The sequence below is a fragment of the Cetorhinus maximus genome, chromosome 19 (genome assembly GCF_964194155.1).
Source record: "Cetorhinus maximus chromosome 19, sCetMax3.hap1.1, whole genome shotgun sequence".
Classification (NCBI taxonomy): Eukaryota; Metazoa; Chordata; class Chondrichthyes; order Lamniformes; family Cetorhinidae; genus Cetorhinus; species Cetorhinus maximus.
Window position 1 is genome coordinate 50,572,467 of NC_135897.1, and position 21,332 is coordinate 50,593,798.

A 21,332-nucleotide genomic window follows, 5' to 3' on the forward strand; every position below is an offset into this window, starting at 1 on the left:
TCAAGATAGATAACCACCTTGTGCTTTGCTGCCTCGACAAATTCAGTGTAAGCAGTCTGGTCATATATTAATCAAAAATCATAAGGCGTAGATTTTTTTTTGCATCAAGAGCCTAAAGGATCAATCAGTGGTGAAAGAAAGTAATGCAGTGTGATCTGTAATCACATAAATGTTTGCAGCAATTTTATGATTTCTGTCTCTGGTGGGCTTGAGATATATCAAAACCCTTTAAGCATTAGTCATTTGTCTAGGTGTTGTAGTGTGAAATCACATTAAAGGTTGGGATTACACAAGTGATTAATGCTAGGATTAGATCTTAATACTACATTTTGAGTGACACTGCGTAGACGCAATGCTTTGGATATAAGTTTTCATGGAGTATAGTCAATACTAGTAATATTTTAAAGTTAAGGTAAAAGTGTCTCTTTTATCTATAATTTCTGTTATCTTGCAAATTAGCAAATCACGTCTGAACATGCAGCAGAAATATTGATACTGCTCGTTATTGGAGCATCCTCCACTTAGTCAACTTGACTCTGGGACACTAGTAGAGTGCCATTAGCTTTTAAGTCACCAAACATTTTTACATGCCCCACAATTTTAGTCTTTGCTCTTCATTACCTGTGAATGCAATGTACTTACGTCCAAGCATGTTCTGCTGGACTTGCTTTAGTTGTCTTGTGTTCCACTATATATAAGGGAGCAGTGGAAGGTTTACCAAGTATATTGCCTTTATAAAATTACAGGCTAGAAGGTGGCTCAGAATTCCCTGAAAACCTGTAGCAAAGCAACAGCGTAAGTACGTCATTGTGCAATATTTGACACAAAAAATTGAGCAAATTTGAGTGCCAGTAATTTGTGTTCATTTTTGCTATGCTCAGATTTCTTTAACCTTTAATGACTTTTCTGCAGATCCACAATCAAAACCTTCTGCTCATTAGCAAAGATGCAAACTCAGGAAAAACTGGAGCTGGCACAAATCTTCTGAATTTGCATCTGTTCTGTATGAATTGCAAATTTATGCTTAAAATTTTGGGTTTGAGACGTATTTTTAATGGCAATTTTTGTAAAATATATTTTCTGCATAATTGAACTTAATCTTTATGGTATTAGAATAATTTCCATTAAACATTGAAAAGCTTCCACAATTAAATTTTGGTAAGCATTTAATATCTAATGTGCATAAATAGGACCAACCATATTTAGCTGCTTCAACAATGACTTTCCTTCCATCATAAGGTCAGAAGTGGGGATGTTTGCTGATGATTGCACAATGTTCAGCACCATTCACAACTCCTCAGATACTGAAACAGTCCATGTCCAAATGCAGCAAGACCTGGACAATATCCAGGCTTGGGCTGACTAGAGGCAAGTAACATTTGCGCCACACAAGTGCCAGGCAATGACCACCTCCAACAAGAGAGAATCTAGCCATCACCCCTTGACATTCAATGGCATTACTATTGCTGAAGCCCCCACATTCTGGGGGTTATCATTGACCAGAAACTGAACTGGACCAGCCACATAAATGTTATGACTACAAGAGCAGGTCAGAGGCTAGGAATCCTGCAGTGATTAACTCACGTCCTGACTCCCCAAAGCCTGTCTACCAGCTACAAGGCACAAGTCAAGAGTGTGATGGGATAATCTCCACTTGCCTGGATGAGTGCCGCTCCAACAACACTCTAGAAGCATGACACTTGTCAGGACAAAGCAGCCCGCTTGATGGACACCCCATCCACAAACATTCACTCCCTCCCCCACCGATGCACAGTGGCAGCAGTGTATACCAAGTACAAGATGCTCTGCAGGAACTCATCAAGCCTGCTTCGACAGCACCTTCCAAAACAATGACCACTACCATCTAGAAGGACAGCAGATGCATGGGAATACCACCACCTGGAGCCTCCCCTTGAAGCCACTCGCCATCCCTGACTTGGAAATATACCACTGTTCCTTCAATGTCCCTGGGTCAAAATCCTGGAACTCCCTACCTAACAGCACTGTGGATGTACCTACACCACATGGACTGCAGTGTTTCAGGAAGGCAGTTCACCACAATCTTCTCAAGGGCAATTAGGAATGGGCAATAAATTCGAGCTTAGCCAGCGACACCCACATCCCACGAATGAATAATTTTTAAAAAATGGTTTAATGGCTTCAAACTTTAATTTTCCATACACAAGGGGGACTTGAACAAGGACCGTGGCATAATTCCGGCATTCTCTTCAGTCCCCGATTGTCTACACTGATTCCGGTGTGTTTTACACTGGTTTTTCTGTTCTGCTGCTCTGTAGTTAGAATCTTAGGAAATGTTAGAATAGTCTACCTTTGGATAATCTATGCAACTGTTTCAGGAAATTCCATGTTTTCTAGTTCTCATCAGCATGTCTTCCACATGTACATAATTGTAATATGTATAACTGTATAATTGTATACATTATGCATATCTGAGAATCTAAGCCTAAGGTGACAAGGTCAAGGCATTGCAGGCAGGCTTCTCCTGATGAACATTGTTAGCTTCTCCATCAGTTACTGTAAAAAAAGGAGTTGGTTTCATACAATGCTGTTCTATTATCAAAAATGAATTTTGAGATCAAAGCCCAGAAATTACTGTTGATATTGGTGGTTGCACACTTAACATATTTGTATGACAGTCCTTCATCTGCTACTCTTAACAAAGATAGAAAATACTGAAAACACTCACAGGTCAAGCAGTGTCTGTGCTTCCTAATAAATATGTTATCTCAGTTAAAATACAAGGATCATGTTTATTACAATAGTGGACCCAAGAATTGCCTATTAATAACACAATTGGTAATTTTAACTTCAAGAAAGTATAGTAATACTATGAGACAAGTATATTATTTTTGCTGAAAAAAGAGACATGCTGTCAAAACTTTTCATCTTAAACTCATTAGGACAATTTACAAGAATACCAAATAGTAAAGGGAACAGCAATCTGTACAGCATGAGAAGCAAGTGTTGATTAGTTGGCAAGTGGACTCTGATTAGCAGAGATGTTGCCATGGAGAATGCACCAGTGACTGACAATTGACAGTGAACTGCCAAGCTTTATTTAAATTCAAACCAGGTAGGTCGACTCTGATTGGTTAAGACATTGCCGTGGGGAATGAACCAGGGAATGGCTTCCCCTAAGCTTTTATTTAGTTGAAAAATATGCAATGCATGTATATGCTCCTTTTGTCTGCAAAGGACAGGGCCCTGTGTGTGAATGTATGTAGCTTCTAGCATGTGTAAATGAGCCACACTGTGACTCTGACTGATGATCATAAATTAGTTGTCAGTGTAATTCTTAGCACAATCAGGATTGTTTAGCAAGTGTCCAATCGCAGAATCACATCTAGTCTTTTTGTTTTGAACTTTGCCCTTGTCACAGGCATGTTGGGGTGAATGGTCTCCTGCTGTGTTGGTAATTTATATGATTCTACATATTTTTCTATTCTAAGTTTACTGAATTATTTAAGCCACGTTGTCAAAAAGGATTTTTTAGTTAAGGTGACATTTATTTTCAATACCACAGATTGCTCATTTATGTGTTAACTATCAGGTTTAAAGCAGTATTTTTAATTTTCTAATACTTAATGGTCATACCTGCTGTATTTTCTCTGTTCACTGTGTTCTGCAGTTTAATGAGTGATTAAATTGTACTCATTAGGAAACGTAAGCCAGATGCCTGAAGTGCCGTTGGATTCACTTCACTGATTGGAGCAGTGTTACTGGCTTATGAACTACAATAGTTCAAAAGACTGTGTATCAAGGCTCACTGCCTTTAAAATAAATTTTTAATGATTTTGTACCATCTGGGTTTCTTGCAAGAGCCTTCAACACTTATTAGTTAAACAAATCTAGTTTTCTTTCAATCCTGCTAATCTATTTTTCAGGTTTGTGAGATTCATTTTATATAGATGATGAGGCAGCTTTTTAGTGTGCACAGAGGAGTGGAATTAACATATCTTACCTTACCTTTACTCAGAATGTATGCAACATAGAAGTTATTTCAGCAATATCTTACAAAAAAAGTTCCCATGTTGCTGTCCTTGTACTGTACAACTCAAATCAGATTATTTTGATGCAGTGGATACATCATCACATCAAAAAAACTTAATTAAAACAATTTTGATAGTAGTAGTTAAAAACGTAAACCTGTATTATGCAATAGGAATGATAAAACTGATATAATTAAAAATTTCATTTCCAAACAATGACTAAGTTATCCTCTATGGAGGAAGAAAGCAATCGGACATAACCCAAGTTCAATTGGTTATAATAGAGGAAAACATAATATCTAGCGAAAAACTGATTAGCATCTATATCTGTAGCTTTTTCAGGAAAGTAATGAATGATTTTAAGCCTTTAGTGTAATCCTTTAAAATATAAAATATAGAAACAGAACTTTATCACCTTTGTGTTCAAATTCCTCCAAAGATTTGCCGCTTGCAAGCTAAGCAATCTTATTGGTGTTCTGATCTTGAGTTGTGTTGTGATTTGCATGAATTTACACTTTTTAATTATCCATTTTGTTCAGGTTTTATTTGCAACACTCATAATAGTGAATGCATCCAAATTTAAACAGCATCATGCATATAAACCAATTGAGACAAAACTTGAAAATTTGCTTTATTGGACAAGTGGCCAGTTAGGAATGAAAACAGAAACTTTTTTGGACACCAGTGGTAATGGAAATATGGAACTATCTTCCACAGAGGCTATGGAAATTCAGCCAATTAAAATTCTCAAAATTGAGATTTATATATTTTTTGTTAGTTGAGGGTATCAGGGCATATGGAGAAAAGATTATGGATCAACCACAATCTAATAGAATGACAGAACAGACTTGAGTGGCTAAATAGCATATAACTTTCTTTTATTCTTTCATGACGATGTAAGCATTGTTGGAGGGTGTGGTGGTAGGCCTTAATGAAATCTTCGTAGTCTTAAGTAGGTTAACTATACCTTTATTAACTACAAGAAGTATGTACATATATACAATAAAGGGTCCAAGCTAGTAGCTGTCTCCATGCTTGCTTGTGCACATGGCCCTTTCCAACACTAGACTGACTCCCAGGTGCATGTCATGTATTCTCTTACACCACTGTGTGAGCAGTACTGCACTCAGTCCCACGTTAACCCTATATGTGCTAGATCCTTATTCTACATCTCCACCTAAGTCTTTATCTAATGTAATTCAAGTTATTCTAGTTTAGCCTTTGTATTTACATCATTATTACTACCCCATCTCCCCACTTTAAGTCTCTGAGTTCATATATATCTGGAGGCGCTATAACCCTTCCATATCTCATTTGAACTTCTGTCGGAGGAGTGGTAGGCTTTGTCATTGATCTAGAGGTTGTTATGGCATCTCGGTATCTTTTTATCTTCTTTTTCCATTCCTTGGTATTGAACCACTCTGTTGATTTGGCAGTTGTGGTGATAGGTGTCCATTGTTCCATCCCGTTTCTTGGGGAGTGAACAAACATTGTGCTTATCTCCATGTTGATTTTTCCTCTTCTTCCTTTGTCGTGTGAGTCATTGTGATGTCCTCTGTGATGGAAGATGGCCATTCCTGCTATGAGGATGTGGTTTTTCTTGTAAGCTCGCATTTGCGTTTGGCTGTGTCATGTGCTGGCAGCAATGCATGGCTGCTACTTGGTTCCAGCATCATCTGTGGCACTGTCCTGCTGGCCGGGAGTTGCAGTGTTTGCTCTGCGGTCCCGGTGTTGACCTCATCAACAGTCATCAGAGCTGGAGGTTGACACTCTTCTGGTTGTTGGTTGCTCTGTTGTCTATCATCCACTGGATGTGTCGTGGTAACCATCTGAGTTGTTGGCTGGTCTGACCAATGAGGGCTTTCCAGCACCTGTAACGAAAATGGACAAACCTGCTCTGCAGAGAGAGAAGACAGTTTGGAGCTGAGGTCCCAGTCAGGATACTCTTTCTTGTTTGAGCTGTCAGGAACTTGCAGTTCTGTATAATTTACAACATTGGTTGCCTTGACATCTTCTGCTGTTTTGAGGAGATTCAGGGCTACACAGGCATCTCTATTCAACAGAGAAAAAGAGTATTTATGGATGACATACATAAGCTCAAAGATTTGTTTGCTGCCATACCTTAGTGGTTCCAGAATCATGCCTATGACCAGAAGTCAGATTTTTCTGGACACATAGAGTGGTGTATCTGTTGTTCGAAGCCAGGGGTCTCAGCCATGGTTCTTTGTCTGATAAGACCGTAACACTGGCTCCCGTGTCTAATTTAAAGTTTGTGAGATGACCATTAACTGAAATGTCCACATTCCAGCATGAAAATCCTGGATCTTTGACATCACCCGAGAAGCATGGCCGTGTGTCCTCTTGGTATGCAGCCTCACCCTCATGAATCATCTTTGAATCTTGTGTGCGTTTAGATGTTTTGGCTTTGCCCAGCTTGCCAAAGTGTTCAATTCTGTTACATTGAAAGAATTGGGCTGAAATTGCAGGACATTGATCTTGTCTGTGGGGCGCTTTGCTCCACAGTTCTGGCGTGGTCGCTTTACTGGTTGGTTAGGGTATTGCTTCCCTTGACTAGGATTGTCCCTGTTTCTGTGCTGTTTAACTAACTGGACTGTGGGGTTTCCTTTGTACTGTGGTTTACGTTCTCCCCTCACACCTGGGCACAGGCTCGTTCAGTATCTGAGGAGTCATGAATGTGCTCAACATTGTGCAATCATCAGAGAACATCCCCACTTCTGAACTTATGATGGAAGGAAGATCATTGATGAAGGAGCTGCTAATGGTTGGGCCGAGGACACTATCCTGGAGAATTCTTAGTGTTGTCTTGGGACTGAGATGATTGACCTTCAACAACAAAAAAAAGCAAAACAAAGGGCTTTGCACCCATGAATAAGAATAGGGGAGTAAGTCGAGTCATTTTACTGCCAATTGAGGAACAATTTAAGGACATAATTAAGCAATAAGTTGCCTCCAAAGTAGAAATTGTGAATAGAGCTCCAGTAATACATCACATTGACTGGAAAAAAAAAGTCTATTGGTCTCTGTTGAAGGAGCTGGCTCCTGACAGCAGCACCAACTCTCATCTGAGTATATCATCTGTCAAAGGGATATGAGAATTTATTAGATTCCTCTTCTAGATCCAGTGACATATGCACTGCTTTTCCATGGCCCTCACCAATTTAATATTTAAAGTTGGGAGGCAAACTTAAAATATAATTTAAAAATCTTAAAAAAAACTTCAAATGGCTTTGAACCTTTGAGATAGTTCTGTTGGCAGCTGAGATTAGTTAGCTCTGCATAAACCAGTAGCTCAACTAGCAATCTCCCTGTTCATATGCAGTGTACTGTGCATGTATCTTTATTGCTACTGAAGACTATTGACATACTGTATTCCCCAAGATTTATGTGGTGATTGATCATGAGTATAACTATGTAGTAATTATAGTTTTATTTAGGTGTAATGTACCTTTAAGAATAATACTTGTTAAGGAAGATCACATGATCTATAACCAATTGGAGAGTAGCGTGGGGCTACCTCAGTAGTGAGTAGTATAGAGATAGAGCTGGAGTTGAAAGCACACATGAAGTAGCTGCTGAGTATCATGTAAATAATCTTAAACAAGAAGTGTCTGTGGATCAACTCTATCAATAGTACCAACTCGGCCACCACTCCCAACAAATTAATCTGTGACAATTGTGCTGTCTGTTAGGCTGCTGCTCCTATAGCCTGTGACCTATTAGCAGGAAATTATAATTTGTATTAAACCTGCTGCTTTAGATTTCCTCTCAACTTAACTACAGTATGCTGGTGGTGCTTTATTCAGTTTAGGATTTTTCATCGTTTACTGTTAATTCACTGTGAAATAGGATATATTGAGAGGCTTTTATTGTCTTCATGCTGTTTTGAGAGCTTCTCAGTCTCAGTTCCTCTAGTTCTCTTTGTTTTCTTCCTGCTCCTTTGATTTTGTTTTCTTCCTGCCCCTTTGATTCTATTTTTCATTTTCCTGTAATTTTATTTTGCTCTTTTCAGCTGTTATGCATTTATTTTTCTCTCCCATTTCTGTCCCATTCATCATGTAGTTAAACCAAGTCTTCAGCAATTATAATCCAATTTACTGAAAAAATTAAATGATGTTATAGGGCAGTGAGCTGTAGAACCTCTGGTATGACCAGCACATATATGATTAGCAGGGCAAATGATTTGCTTTTGCTGAGATCTGCTCAGAAAACAGCATTTCCATGTTTTTTGGAATCTGCAGAAAATATTGGTACTCGAGCAGCACAACATGCTACACACACTGTGTAGAAATTCACAGGATGTTATTTTGTGACAAATCACTTGCCCTATTTATCGGTAAGCCTCCAACCAATTTCCTGCGGGATCTGAACCAGCAAGAAAGATGAAGGCTTCAAAGGAACATATACTGACAGTTTTAGATAGGTTAGGTGGCGTCTGAGATCATAGTGCAACAGGGACCTTGTACACAACACTGGTTACATTTTTAAAATGCAGGAAGCAAACTAAAAGTCTAAATTCTGACTAGATGGCAAGATTCTTAACACCTTATTTTGCATAAGAAAGGATCATCTACAATGCATTATAATTTCTGCAAACTCTACACTTATTAGCATCAGTGCTTTAATGCTTTTATTTTCATTTTCATCTTCATTTTCAATGGGGAGAGAAGAGATAAAGAAGAAGTATATGGCCTCACGCAGATATAATATTGTCAACTTTTTGAAAATGTAATTATGTCTGTTAGCCATAGTGGTATCATAAGGTGCATTTTTTGCACTGGATTTTAACACAAGATTTCAGAATCTATGCTTCTGGACTTTACTGCTGAAACCCCAGGAATGAATGTGGTGGCTACAACTTCTACATCTATATAATACATACACTTGTTTTTTCTGTCTCCCATCCAATTCATTCTCCCAGCATGGCCCCCATTTTCACTCTCTCAATACCGCAATGGTGCAGAGTTGAGCTTGTCTGGTGCACAACTAGCCATCTATCATCAGATCTTACTGGATCACATCAAACTCCACCAAACCTCAGTCTTTTCTGACAAAATTATAATCTGCTCTAGGCTCATCCTGGAAAGCAAAGACAAGCCCTGCCTTTGTTTATGAATTGCAACTGTCTCTGTTAGATCCCTCACTGCCAGGTCCACTCTCGTTAAAAGCGTAAGGAGTTGATGAAGGCAAAACACTGCAAATGTTGGAGATCTGAAATAAAAACAGAAAGTTCTGGGAAAACCCTGCAGGTCTTGCAGCATCCGTGGAGAGAGAAACAAGAGTTAACGTTTCGAGTCCACTATGACTATTTTTCTGCCTCAGTCCTTCTGCCACTAAACCCTTCATCCACTTATTTACCATTTCCAGATTTTGATATTGCAGTGTTGGCCTGGCTTACCTTCAATTCCTCATACATTAAGTTCAAAATTTCATCTTTGTGTTTAAAACTCTTCTTGTCTTCACTCCTCTGTATTCCCATTCCATCTTTAAATCTCTCCCATCCTCTCACTCTGGCCTCTCGCCACATATCTCCCTAATTCTCCATAACAGTGGCAGTCATTCCATCTGCCATCCATCCCCATGCTCTGGAAACCACCCCCCCACCCCCCAAGCCACTGAGTGTTGTGGGAACTGCACTCATTCAGGCAAGTGGAGAGTATTCCATCACACTCCTGACTTGTGCCTTGTAGATGGTGGACAGGCTTTGGGGAGTCAGGAGGTGAGTTATTTGTTGCAGAATTTCCAGCCTCTGACCTGCTCTTGTAGTCACAGTTTTGTATGGCTGGTCCAGTTCAGTTTCTGGCCAATGGTAAACCCCCAGAATGTTGGTGGTGGATTCAATGATGACAATGTATTTGACTGTCAAGGGCAGATGGTTATATTCTCTTTCATTGGAGATGGGCACTGCCTGGCACTTGTGTGACACAAATGTTACATATTTGTGGAGTTTGGTCTTCCTGTCTTTCAGTACCCTCCAGGAGGGCCTGGAGATTTGAATGAGCACAGTTGAAGGTGGTTCTTCTCTGTTACGGTGTTATGCCAGATATCTCTAAGGGCAGGATTTTATGCTCCCCTACCAGCAGGTTTGATGGCAGGGAGCTCAAAAATCCAGCAGGTGGTTTCCAACCGTTTGCTTATTTGCTCCAGACTTGTATGAAAATTTACAGGGGAGGTGGAGGCGTCAGTGTGCCTGCCAACCGTAGGGCCTATTGAGGTCCTGTGGCCAATTAATTGCCACTTAATGGCCTAATTATGCCCCTGCTACTATTTTACTCACAGCAGGGGGAGGTCCACACCATGTGGGAAACTCAGCAGCTTGAGCTGTGTGAGCTGTTGTCGAGCAAGTGGGTGGGTCTTGTACTCTAATACCCGACCCCTCATACTCACCTCTTGGGGCCTCCCAGCCTGACTCTGGTGAAATCCGCACCCCCCCTCTCCCCCCACATACATATATACACACACACACACATACATACAAAGCATGCAGATTGACCCCTCTTTTGGAATGGTGTACACATGTTTCTAGGCAGTTCAGCTGCTCATACCCACTTTAAACAGGTTTAACACCAATGCCTGCACCAATGGAAATTCAAGTGAGTGGAACTAGGTGATCTTTGTGTCACTCCTTTACAGGCTAGTGGGTGCAGATGTTCTTTTCAAAGGACCAACAGTGATGTGATTTTTCACTGGGAAAACTCTACGCCAAGGTGAATGCTAATTAATTGGAATGATAAAGCAAATATGTATCTGGCTACCCAGAGAAACTAAATGCTCTCTGCCTCATATTTATGAACAAAACTGCATGAGTAGCAGATGTAACGAGATATGTCTTTTGTGAATGTACAATCAATTTTACATTAAATATACATTCATGCTCTGCCTCTGTGAGCAGAGTTGTTACAAGGCTAGTTTTTAATTTTGGAAAGACTAAACTTTGTGGCAGGGAATTGGAGAAAGAGAAGATGATATAGTACTGATTAGTTGTTGTAGTGGCTGCAGTTATTGAATTTTTGGTAACTTGGGGATTTGAAGGGCTGCATGTGTTTATTTCCTTGGGTTTTTGTGCTTAAATGTATCCCTTTGGCTCTGGTGGATAAACATAGAAAGATTTGTGGCACAGAAGGAGGCCATTTGGCCTATCATGTTCATGCCAACAGAAAAAGAGCAACCTGGTCTAATCCTGCTTTGGGAATCTAGAACTGGGGGCGTAGTTTCAAAAAAGGGGTCAATGAAGAGTGCAGGAGAGCATGCCAGGAACAGCACCAGATATACCTAACAATGAGGTGTCAACCTGGTGAAGCTACAACACAGGACTACTTGTGTGCCAAACAGCATAAGCAGCAAGTGACAGACAGAGCTAAGCGATTCCACAGCCAACGAATTAGATCTAAGCTCTGCCATCCTGCCACATCCAGTCGTGAATGGTGATGGACAATTAAACAACTCACTGGAGGAGGAGGATCAACAAATATCCCCATCCTCAATGATGGGGGAGCCCAGCACAGCAGTGCAAAAAATAAGGCTGAAGCATTTGCAACAATCTTCATTCAGAAGTGCCAAGTGGATGAGCCATCTCAGCTTCCTCCAGAAGTCTCCCAGCAACACAGATGCTAGTCTTCAGCCAATTCGATTCACTCTACGTGATATCATGAAACAGCTGAAGGCACTGGCTACTGCAAAGGCTATGGGCCCGGACAATATTCCGGCAATAGTACTGATGACTTGTGCTCCAGAACTTGCCATGCCCCTAGCCAAGCTATCCCAGTACAGCTACAACACTGGCATCTACCCGGCTATGTGGAAAATTGCCCAGGTATGTCCTGTGCACAAAAAGCAGGACAAACTCAACCCAGCCAATTACCGTCCTATTAGCCTATTCTCCATCATCAGTAAAGTGATGGAAGAGGTCATCGAAGTGCAATCAAGCGGCACTTGCTTAGCAATAACCTACTCACTGCCCAGTTTGGGTTCTGCCAGGGTCACTCAGCTCCTGACCTCATTACAGCCTTAGTTCAAACATGGATGAACTCCAGAGGTGAAGTGAAAGTGACTACCCTTAACATCAAGGCAGCCTATGACCGAGTGTGGCATCAAAGAGCCCTAGCAAAGCAGCAGTCAGTGGGAATCGGGGAAAACTCTCCACTGGTTGAAGTCTTACCTAGCACAAGGAAAGATGGTTGTGGTTGTTGGAGGTCGTTCATCTCAGTTCCAGGAGATCAATGCAGGAGATGCTCACAGTAGTGTCCTAGGCCCAACCATCTTCGGCTACTTCATCAATGACCTTCCTTCCATCATAAGGTCAGAAGTGGGGATGGTCACTGATGATTACACAATGTTCAGCACCATTTGCGACTCCTCAGGTACTGAAGCAGTCCAAATGAAGCAAGACCTGGACAACATCCAGGCTTGGGCTGACAAGTGGCAAGTAACATTTACACCACGCAAGTGCAAGGCAATGGCATTCTCCAACAAGTGAGAATCTAACCACCGCTACTTGACATTTGATGGCATCACTATTGCTAAATCCCGCAATATCAATATCCTGGGGTTATCATTGACCAGAAACTGAACTGGAATAGCCATATAAGTACTGTGGCTACAAGAGCAGGTCAGAGGCTAAGAATCCTGCTGCGAGAAATTCACCTCCCAATTCCTCAAAGTCTGTCTACCATCTACAAGGCACAAGTCAGGAATGTGATAGAATATTCCCCACTTGCCTGGATGAGTGCAACTCCAACAACACTCAAGAAGCTTGACACCATCCAGGACAAAGCAGCCCGCTTGGTTGGCACCCCATCCACAAACATTCACTTCAGTGTGTACCATCTACAAGATTCACTGCAGAATCTCACCAAGGCTCCTTAGACAGCACCTTCCAAATCCACGACTGCTAACATCTAGAAGGACAAGGGCAGCAGACACATTGGATCACTCCCAGCTTCCCCTCCAAACCACTCAGCATCGTGATTTGGAAATATATTGCCATTCCTTCACTGTTGCTGGGTCAAAACCTTGTAACTCCCTCCCTAATATCACCGTGGGTGTACCTACACCACGGGGTCTGCAGCTCACCACCACTTTCTCAAAGGCAATTAGGGATGGAAAATAAATTCTGGCCTAGCCAGTGACGCCCACATTCCATAAAATAATTTTAAAAATTATAACTACCTTTTGAGGTCCTACTTTTTAGATACTTTCCTAGCTCCCTGAAATCTACCTGCAGGGCTTCATCCTTTTTTCTACCTATGTCTTTGGTACCAAATTGGACCATGACATCTGGCTGTTCACCCTCACCACCACCACCCACCACCCCGCCCCTCCTGCATCAGAATGTTCTGTAGCCGCTCAGTGACAACCTTGACCCAAGCAAAAGGTAAAGCAACAAACCAACCTTCAGTCACGTTTGGGGCTGCAGAAATGCCCCTCTGTTCCCCTAACTCTTGAACCCCCTATGACTTTGCAACTGGTACACTGTAATGAGCTTTATGCAATAAAGTATTTGATTTTCCAATTATCTTTAAATACTTAATTAATATATTACCAATTCTAATATTAACAAATTAACTAAGTGAAACTTTTTTTTCCTTTAATCGTTTTCTTTTGAAGAAGGTACTTTAATAAAATGCATGCAAAATAAAATGAGATCTTCCTTCTTGAAGGTCTGTCTTTTTAGACATCTACTGCTTTGGCACCAACAGCTGTCTGTACCGTCTGCAGACTAACTTCTCTTGTCACATTTCCTGCTGTGGTACAAGGACAGATGTGACAGACACTCTGTATGATGAATTGGAAAATAACCTAGAAAATACGCAATCATAAATATATTTTTCTTATTCATTCACGGGATGTGGGCTTCACTAGTTGGGCCAGCATTTATTGCCCATCCCTAGTTGCCCTTGAGAAGTTCGTGGTGAGCTGCCTTCTTAAACCGCTGCAGTCCATGTGGTATAGGTACACCCACAGTGCTGTTAGGAAGGGAGTTCCAGGATTTTGACCCAGTGACAATGAAGGAACAGCGATATATTTCCAAGTCAGGATGGCGAGTGACTTGGAGGCGAACTTCCAGGTGGTAGTGTTCCCATGTGTCTGCTGCCCATGTGCTTCTAGATGGTAGTGGTCGTGGGTTTGGAAGGGGCTGTCTAAGGAGCCTTGGTGAATTCCTGCAGTGAAACTTGTAGATGGTACACACTGCTGCTACTGTGCATTGGTGGTGGAGGGAGTGAATGTTTGTGGATGTGTTGCCAATCAAGCAGGCTGCTTTGTCCTGGAAAGTGTCAAGTTTCTTGAGCGTTGTTGGAGCTGTACTCATCCAGGCAAGTGGGGAGTATTCCATCACACTCCTGACTTGTGCCTTGTAGATGGTGGACAGGCTTTGGGGAGTCAGGAGGTGAGTTCCTTGTTGCTGGATTCCTAGCCTCTGACCTGCTCTTATTTTTATAACTGGTCCAGTTCAGTTTCTGGTCAATGGTAACCCCCAGGATGTTGATAGTGGGGGATTCAGTGATGGTGATGTTATTGAACGTCAAGGGGCAATGGTTGGATTCTCTCTTGTTGGAGATGGTCATTGCCTGGCACATGCCTGGCGCAAATGTTACTTGCTGCTTGTCAGCCCAAGCCTGGTTATTGTCCAGCTCTTGCTGCATTTGGACATTAAGAAATTTTCATATGGCAGATTTGCAGGAAGGGGCTGGGTGGCCCAGCATTTTGGGACCTTCTCAATATGTAAGCATTTGCAGATAAAGCAGAACAACCCTCGCCCAGTCTCACTTCTACCTGAGGCTGATTGCTATTAACTGCTATATCTGGTCCCTTGCTCCTCTAAGCACTGTTCCAACAAGAGGGGTTGCATACTCTGTACACTGCAGGCAGCAATTCTTTCCAAAACAATACTTTTTACATGTTGTCTACAGAAGCCATAATCCTTGTTATTACCACTAGGAGCTTCACTTGGAGGATAAGGGAACCCCTTCAATTTATTTGCAGTCTGGCTTGGATCTGAACAGAGAAAAGAGGGTGCTAAATGTTGGCAATGAAATGGGGCAAATAGAAGTCAATAATGGTAAAATTGCTGGTAATGAGATGAAGTAATTACATGGCAATTAAGGTGCGATTGAGTGACAGTGAAGGGTAAAAATGAAGAGTTAAGTTGGAAGAGAGGCATGTGTTTCTGCAAGAGTAAGGAATTGAATGGGGTACAGTGAGTACTTCTGTGACCGAATCATGGGGGATAGTGACTTTGTGAAGTGCTGCAGTGGGATGAGGGAGACTGACTATGAGGTAACTTTGGAGCAATTGATGACATATCTGTTTGAAATCCAAATAACACTTTTAATTTTCTTTTTTAGGTATTAAAATGCTCCTTTTGAGGTAATTTCTTCTGCTCTCTCCAGCAACGATTCATGTGGCTCTTTTAAGTAACAGCTACAGCTTTGCACCATTTTCCATGCTTCCCACCACCCACACACCCACAGGCAGATTCAGTCAAGCACGGGACTTTGCTCTGTGCAGATAATTAGCCAGACCTTGGAAATCCTGTGGAATTGCAGTGAATTTAAAGTTTGCCACTCTGTTATAGTGTGCTTTTATTGCCCAAAGCAAATAATTTGCCCAAATCTTCCAAATCTAACCTATTGTGGCAGCTAACCCTTTAGGCTGAATGCAAATATATACTTTGTACCAAGTTTTCAGAAAAATTACAATGCCCTGTATGTCAAGGGCTGCAATAGGTTAATTCAATCATTGCATTTAGCTGTTTAAATATTATAAGTGTTCAATTGATGTCAATAGTGATAGGATACTTTTGTTATAATTACTATTTTCCTTTATTGTCTCATAAGAAAAAATACTCTTTGCAATGAATTGGGCCCAAAATTGTTTTTTTTTAAATAGCATATTATACTCCTCCTTAACAGCAAACCGAGAAGTACAGAATGGATGTAGAACTTAGGCTTGAGGAAAGTGTTTTTCTGAGACCTAGAATGAGAGAACTCCAAGTAATTGTGATGTATATATATGCTTCTTAAAAATAAGACACACCATTTTATTAATAACTATGTTGATATGGAGTTACTGACGAGAAATCAACAGCTGGCAGGTTGTGCTGTCAAGTAGAATTTCTTTTCCTGGATCTTTCGTTCACTATTTGATGATTAAAAAAACATATTATTAATCATTACAGCAAACGTGCAAATAAGATCAACTTAACTAATGTGCTGAAACAGCTGTTGCTACACACAGATTTTTAATTCAATTTGGCAGAAGGGGTTTTGTGCTGACCTCAAATTGGCATCATGATGAACAATAAGGGTATGGGAAATCTGTTGACAGATGTGTAGAATATATTAGTATCTGATCACAATTAAATGGCAATTACTCATATTTGTGGCATTGTGACTTTTGCAATAGGCTGGTTACCCACTGTCAAATCTGCTGATTGACAGATAACTACTGATGTACTCATTCCGAGTATGTCCGATGTCTCCCTTCACAGAGTAATGAAACCCCAGATTATTGTGTGCAAGCTGGGGGCATTTTTAGATTGAGTGATTCTGCTGAGAGGAGAAAAGATTGAAATCTGGATGAAATTTGACATTTGCTGTGTATACTTAGGTGTGTCATTTGATCGATGTGGAGAGCTACAATACAAGATGGATTTAGTTGCTGAAAATGAAAGTTTGCTTTGATGACATAATCGTATTGCAGAGAACGAACTCCACACAAGGAGTTTTTTGTTAGCCTTTTGAAATCTTTCACTGCAATTTGATGTTAGACTAGAATTTCATTTAATTACAGTAGTTATTCTTAATGATTGTATCCGATCTTAGTAGTTTTTAAATGCCTCAGAACAATGTATTCTCCACTAGTAAAATTGTTCACGAAAACTCAGATGATTCTTATGACACTCTTGAAGTGGAACTTTTTTTCTCTCCCATTTCCATCATATACTCGCTGAGTTCTTTTAGCCTGTAAGACTTGCCTCCTGCTTCCTTGACCCCATCCTCATTAAATTGCTGACTACACAACTTCCTTTTCTGCCTCCATGCTAGCCAACACTCTAGTTCTTTTGTCTCAGATACTGTTCCCATTTCTTTCAAGCCTAACCCTTTCCAAACAACCTGGATCCTATTGCCCATTTCCAACCTCTCCATCCTCTCAAGGCCTTGAATGCATTTTTATGCTTCCCACCTATGGCCATCATTCCTGCAACTCACTGCTTGAATCCTCCAGTCAGACTTGTGCACCTATCACAACACCAAAATGGTCCTAACCAAAATACACAAATGGCATTAGCTGTGATTATGATGCATGATCCCACCTTATTCACCATGAGTTACCTGGAACCTTTGATGTTGTCACCATACCATCTGCAACAAGAATTTCTTGTTGTCCAGTCCTTACTTAATTCCACTCTTACTTATCTTAGTGTAGCCAGCCCATCTCCACTGAAACATTGGAAAGATTAAAGTCATCACCAATGCCCTTACTGCCAACTCTATACTCTCACCATTGATTCCATCCTCTCTGCCACTTTGTTTCAAGCTGAACTATACTTTTGCAATCTCAACATCGAATTCAAACTGAGCAGAACTTCTGACTCCATTGCCTCTATCACAAAGACTACTGGTTTTCACCTCTAAAACTGATTGCTTTTCCCCTACTTCAGCTTATCTGCCTCTGACACCTTCATCTATGCTTTTGACATCTCATGGCTCACTATCCCAATGATCTCCTGGCTAGCCTTCCATTCTCCACCCCCTGTAAATGACAGCTTATCCAGAACTCTGTTGTTCATATCTTAATCCACACCAAATTTCTGCTCACCCATCATCCCTGTTCTCACTGACCTACATTGGTTTCAGGTTCCCTAGTGCCTCAAATTTAAATACATGCATCCTCAGGCAGAATTTTCCCCTCGTTGGGCAGGCATGGCAGACGGGCCTGGGAGTAGTTGCAAAGCCGACTGCCGCCTGTGATCGGGCCCCGACTGTGATTTCACGCTGGCTGGCCAATTAACGGCCAACCAGTGTGAAACGCGCGCTGCTGTGCTCAGCGTGGTCGGGGTGGGAAGAGAGCAAGCGCTGAAACTCGTACATGTGTGTGGGTGCGCACAGTAAAAGCTCCCTGAGGTACAGGGAACTGAAGATTTTTAACCATAAAAATAAAGATATTTAAAATCATGAAAACATATTCCCTCTGTCACATGAGCAGGAACATGTTAAATAGGAGTGTAAAAGTTTTTTCTTAAATCACTGGTCGAAACCTCATCCCGCCCGTGGATGAGGTTTCGCCAAAAATGCAAAGGCCGCTTGGCATTTTCGCCCGTCCACCAATCAAATAATTGGACGGGCAGTGAAAAATTCTACTCAATTAATTAATTCAGGGCCTTAATAGAGCGCTTAATTGTCAGCGGGCACACTGCCAACTTCCACGCGCACCCACTGACCAAAATATCGCGTGAGTGTGTGATGGCGTTGGAACAGTCGCCTGACATCATTGCACGTCACTTTATGCTCATTCGGGTTGGGCATGCGCCCACACGCTGAGAGAAAAATTGTGCTCCTTGCGTTTAAATTCATCCATGCTCTCACTAATGTTTTAGTCCCACAAATATGCCTGAAACTTCTTCTGTTCCACTGCGTCCAGCAATGTCTCTTCTCTATACTCTACAACTGGCTCCTAGATCCTGTGTTGTGGGATTCACTGCCTAAACTCCAACCCTATCTCTACCTATCTTTCACTTCCTGTAAAACCCTGCTTAAAACTAACCTCCATCCCTCTCAATCTCTGCTTATTTGTTTCAGTGTTCATTTATTTCTGACAACTCTGAAGGAGTCTTTCTGTGTTAAAGCCACATAAATACAAGTAGTTATTGTTTTTCTAGTATGTTCTTTTTCTTCTTCATCTTGATCTTCATTGTTTGTAGATGTTTCTGACAGCTTCCCTAATGTTTCAGTGACTCAATCCAGAGAGGACCTAAGCCATACAGATCAGGAGGCAAACAGGTTCCCAGGGCTGCATTAAATTGGTGATATGGTTACAAGTGGTAATCGAGCACAATAATTGGTCGCAGCACCTTTGGATTAAAGAAGAGAATATTGCCCATGATTTTCACTGCTGATTGCTGCTCAGTTACTCCAGTTGCAATGGCATGTTTACTGATGCCAAGTGGGGACTAAGGATTCATCATTTAAAAAGGAGCAGCTTAATTAAGGGCAGAGCTATCTGTCTACCCTAACTTAGTCTACTGCATTCGTTGCTCCCAATGCGGTCTCCTCTACATTGGAGAGACCAAACGCAAACTGGGCGACCGTTTTGCGGAACACCTGCGGTCTGTCCGCAAGAAAGACCCAAACCTCCCTGTCGCTTGCCATTTTAACACTCCACCCTGTTCTCTTGCCCACATGTCTGTCCTTGGCTTGCTGCATTGTTCCAGTGAAGCCCAACGCAAACTGGAGGAACAGCACCTCATCTTCCGACTAGGCACTTTACAGCCTTCCGGGCTGAATATTGAATTCAACAACTTTAGATCTTAAACTCCCCCTCCCCCCATCCCCACCCCGTTTCTTTTCCCCCCCCACCCGCCTTTTTTTTTAAATAATTTATATAGATTCTTCTTTCCCCACCTAGTTCCATTATTTTTAAATCTAAAACTAAAACCTTTAGTCTTTCCACCCCACCCCCACTAGAGCTGTACTTTGAATATCCTGTTTTCCATTCTTAATTAGCACTTTTCTCAGACAAAGACCACCACCTTCAACACCTCTTTGACCCTTTTGTCTCTGACATCTTTTGATTATCTGCTCACACCACACCCTCAATGTGTCTCTTCCCCCCCACCCACCTTAAACCAATTTATATTTCTCCCTTGTTGAAACTATGCTTCAGTTCTGCCGAAGAGCCATGAGGGCTCGAAACGTTGACTGATTTCTTCTCCGCCGATGCTGCCAGACTTGCTGAGTTTTTCCAGGTAATTCTGTTTTTATTTTGTTTCTATCTGTACCTTGTTTGTCCTGCTGTCTACCCTTAATTAGCACGTTCCTTTAGATAATATCACCACCTTCAACACCACTTTGTCCTTTTGTCTGTGACATCTTTTGGTTATCTCCACCTACTACTGGCTTCTTGTCCCAACAACCCCCCCCTTAAACCAGCTTATATTTCACCCCTTTCCTATTTTTACTTAGTTCTGTTGAAGGGTCATGAGGACTCGAAACGTCAACTGTGCTCTTCTCCGCCGATGCTGCCAGACCTGCTGAGTTTTTCCAGGTATTTCTGTTTCTGTTTTTGTTTTGGATTTCCAGCATCCGCAGTTCTTTGCTTTTATCTCTGCAGTCAGCATGGATTTGTTAATGGCCGATCGTGTTTGACTAACTTGATTGTTGCCTCCTCAAATTTAGGGAGAATGGATGAAGTTAGCACTCAGCCTCCCTGTAATGATGCGTGGGCTGGTGTTGTCAGTGCTCAGCCACTTCTCTCAGGAATACTTCGCTCCGGCTGAAGCAGCTGGATGCATACCTACAGTACGTGGCGCTGAGTGGAGTAGCTCAGTTCCTTTAGGGCATGCTGGTCAGTACTTTCCCCTTCAACTCCTTCCTGTCTGGATTCATCGCCTGTGTGGGGGGCCTTCGTGCTGGCAGTTTGCTCACAGATACAGATCAACCCTCAGAACAAAGGAGATTTCATTGGCACCTGAGCGAGCATTTTCAGACTTCCACTTTGATAGCACCACTCTTCATCTAGTGGTGATCAGCTTCACAGGTTGATTGTCATGCAGCAGAAGTAATGAGAGGGACTGGAATTAGTATTGCCGCTGCAATGGATCTGTTTGAACTTTGTTGACACATTTTGTTTCGTTCCGTATATACATATATAAAAAACTTTTGAAGAAGTCTATGTGTATTTTAGCAAGGTTTACGACAAGGTCCAGCATGGAAGTAGGGTCATAAAAGTAAAAGCTCACGACATCCAAGGAAAAGTGGCAAATTGGATCCAAAATATGCTCAGTGGCAGGAAGCAAAGGGTTATGATCAATGTGCGTTTTTATGACTAGAAGCTTGTTTCAAATGGGGTTCTGCAGGGCTCTGTACTGGGTCCCTTGCTTTTTTTGGTATATATCAATGAATTAGACTTAAATGTTGGGGGCATGATTAAGAGGTTTGCAGATAATATAACAATTGGCTCCTTGTTTGTTAATGAGGAAGAAAGCTGTCAACTGCAGGAAGGTATCAATGGATTGATCAAGTGAGTAGAAAAGTGACAAATGGAGTTCAATCTAAGGAAGTGTGAGGTAAAAACATAGATAAA

General features: G+C 41.5%; 1 protein-coding gene and 1 pseudogene across 6 annotated transcripts in view; both read left to right on the plus strand.

Moving 5' to 3' along the window:
• The window catches only part of naaladl2 (N-acetylated alpha-linked acidic dipeptidase like 2), a 955,971-nt gene that overhangs the window by 316,756 nt on the left and 617,883 nt on the right, over nucleotides 1–21,332 (plus strand). The gene's annotated exons all lie outside the window — the stretch shown is intronic.
• On the plus strand, nucleotides 20,465–20,791 carry LOC144694194 (dolichyl-diphosphooligosaccharide--protein glycosyltransferase subunit DAD1 pseudogene; annotated as a pseudogene).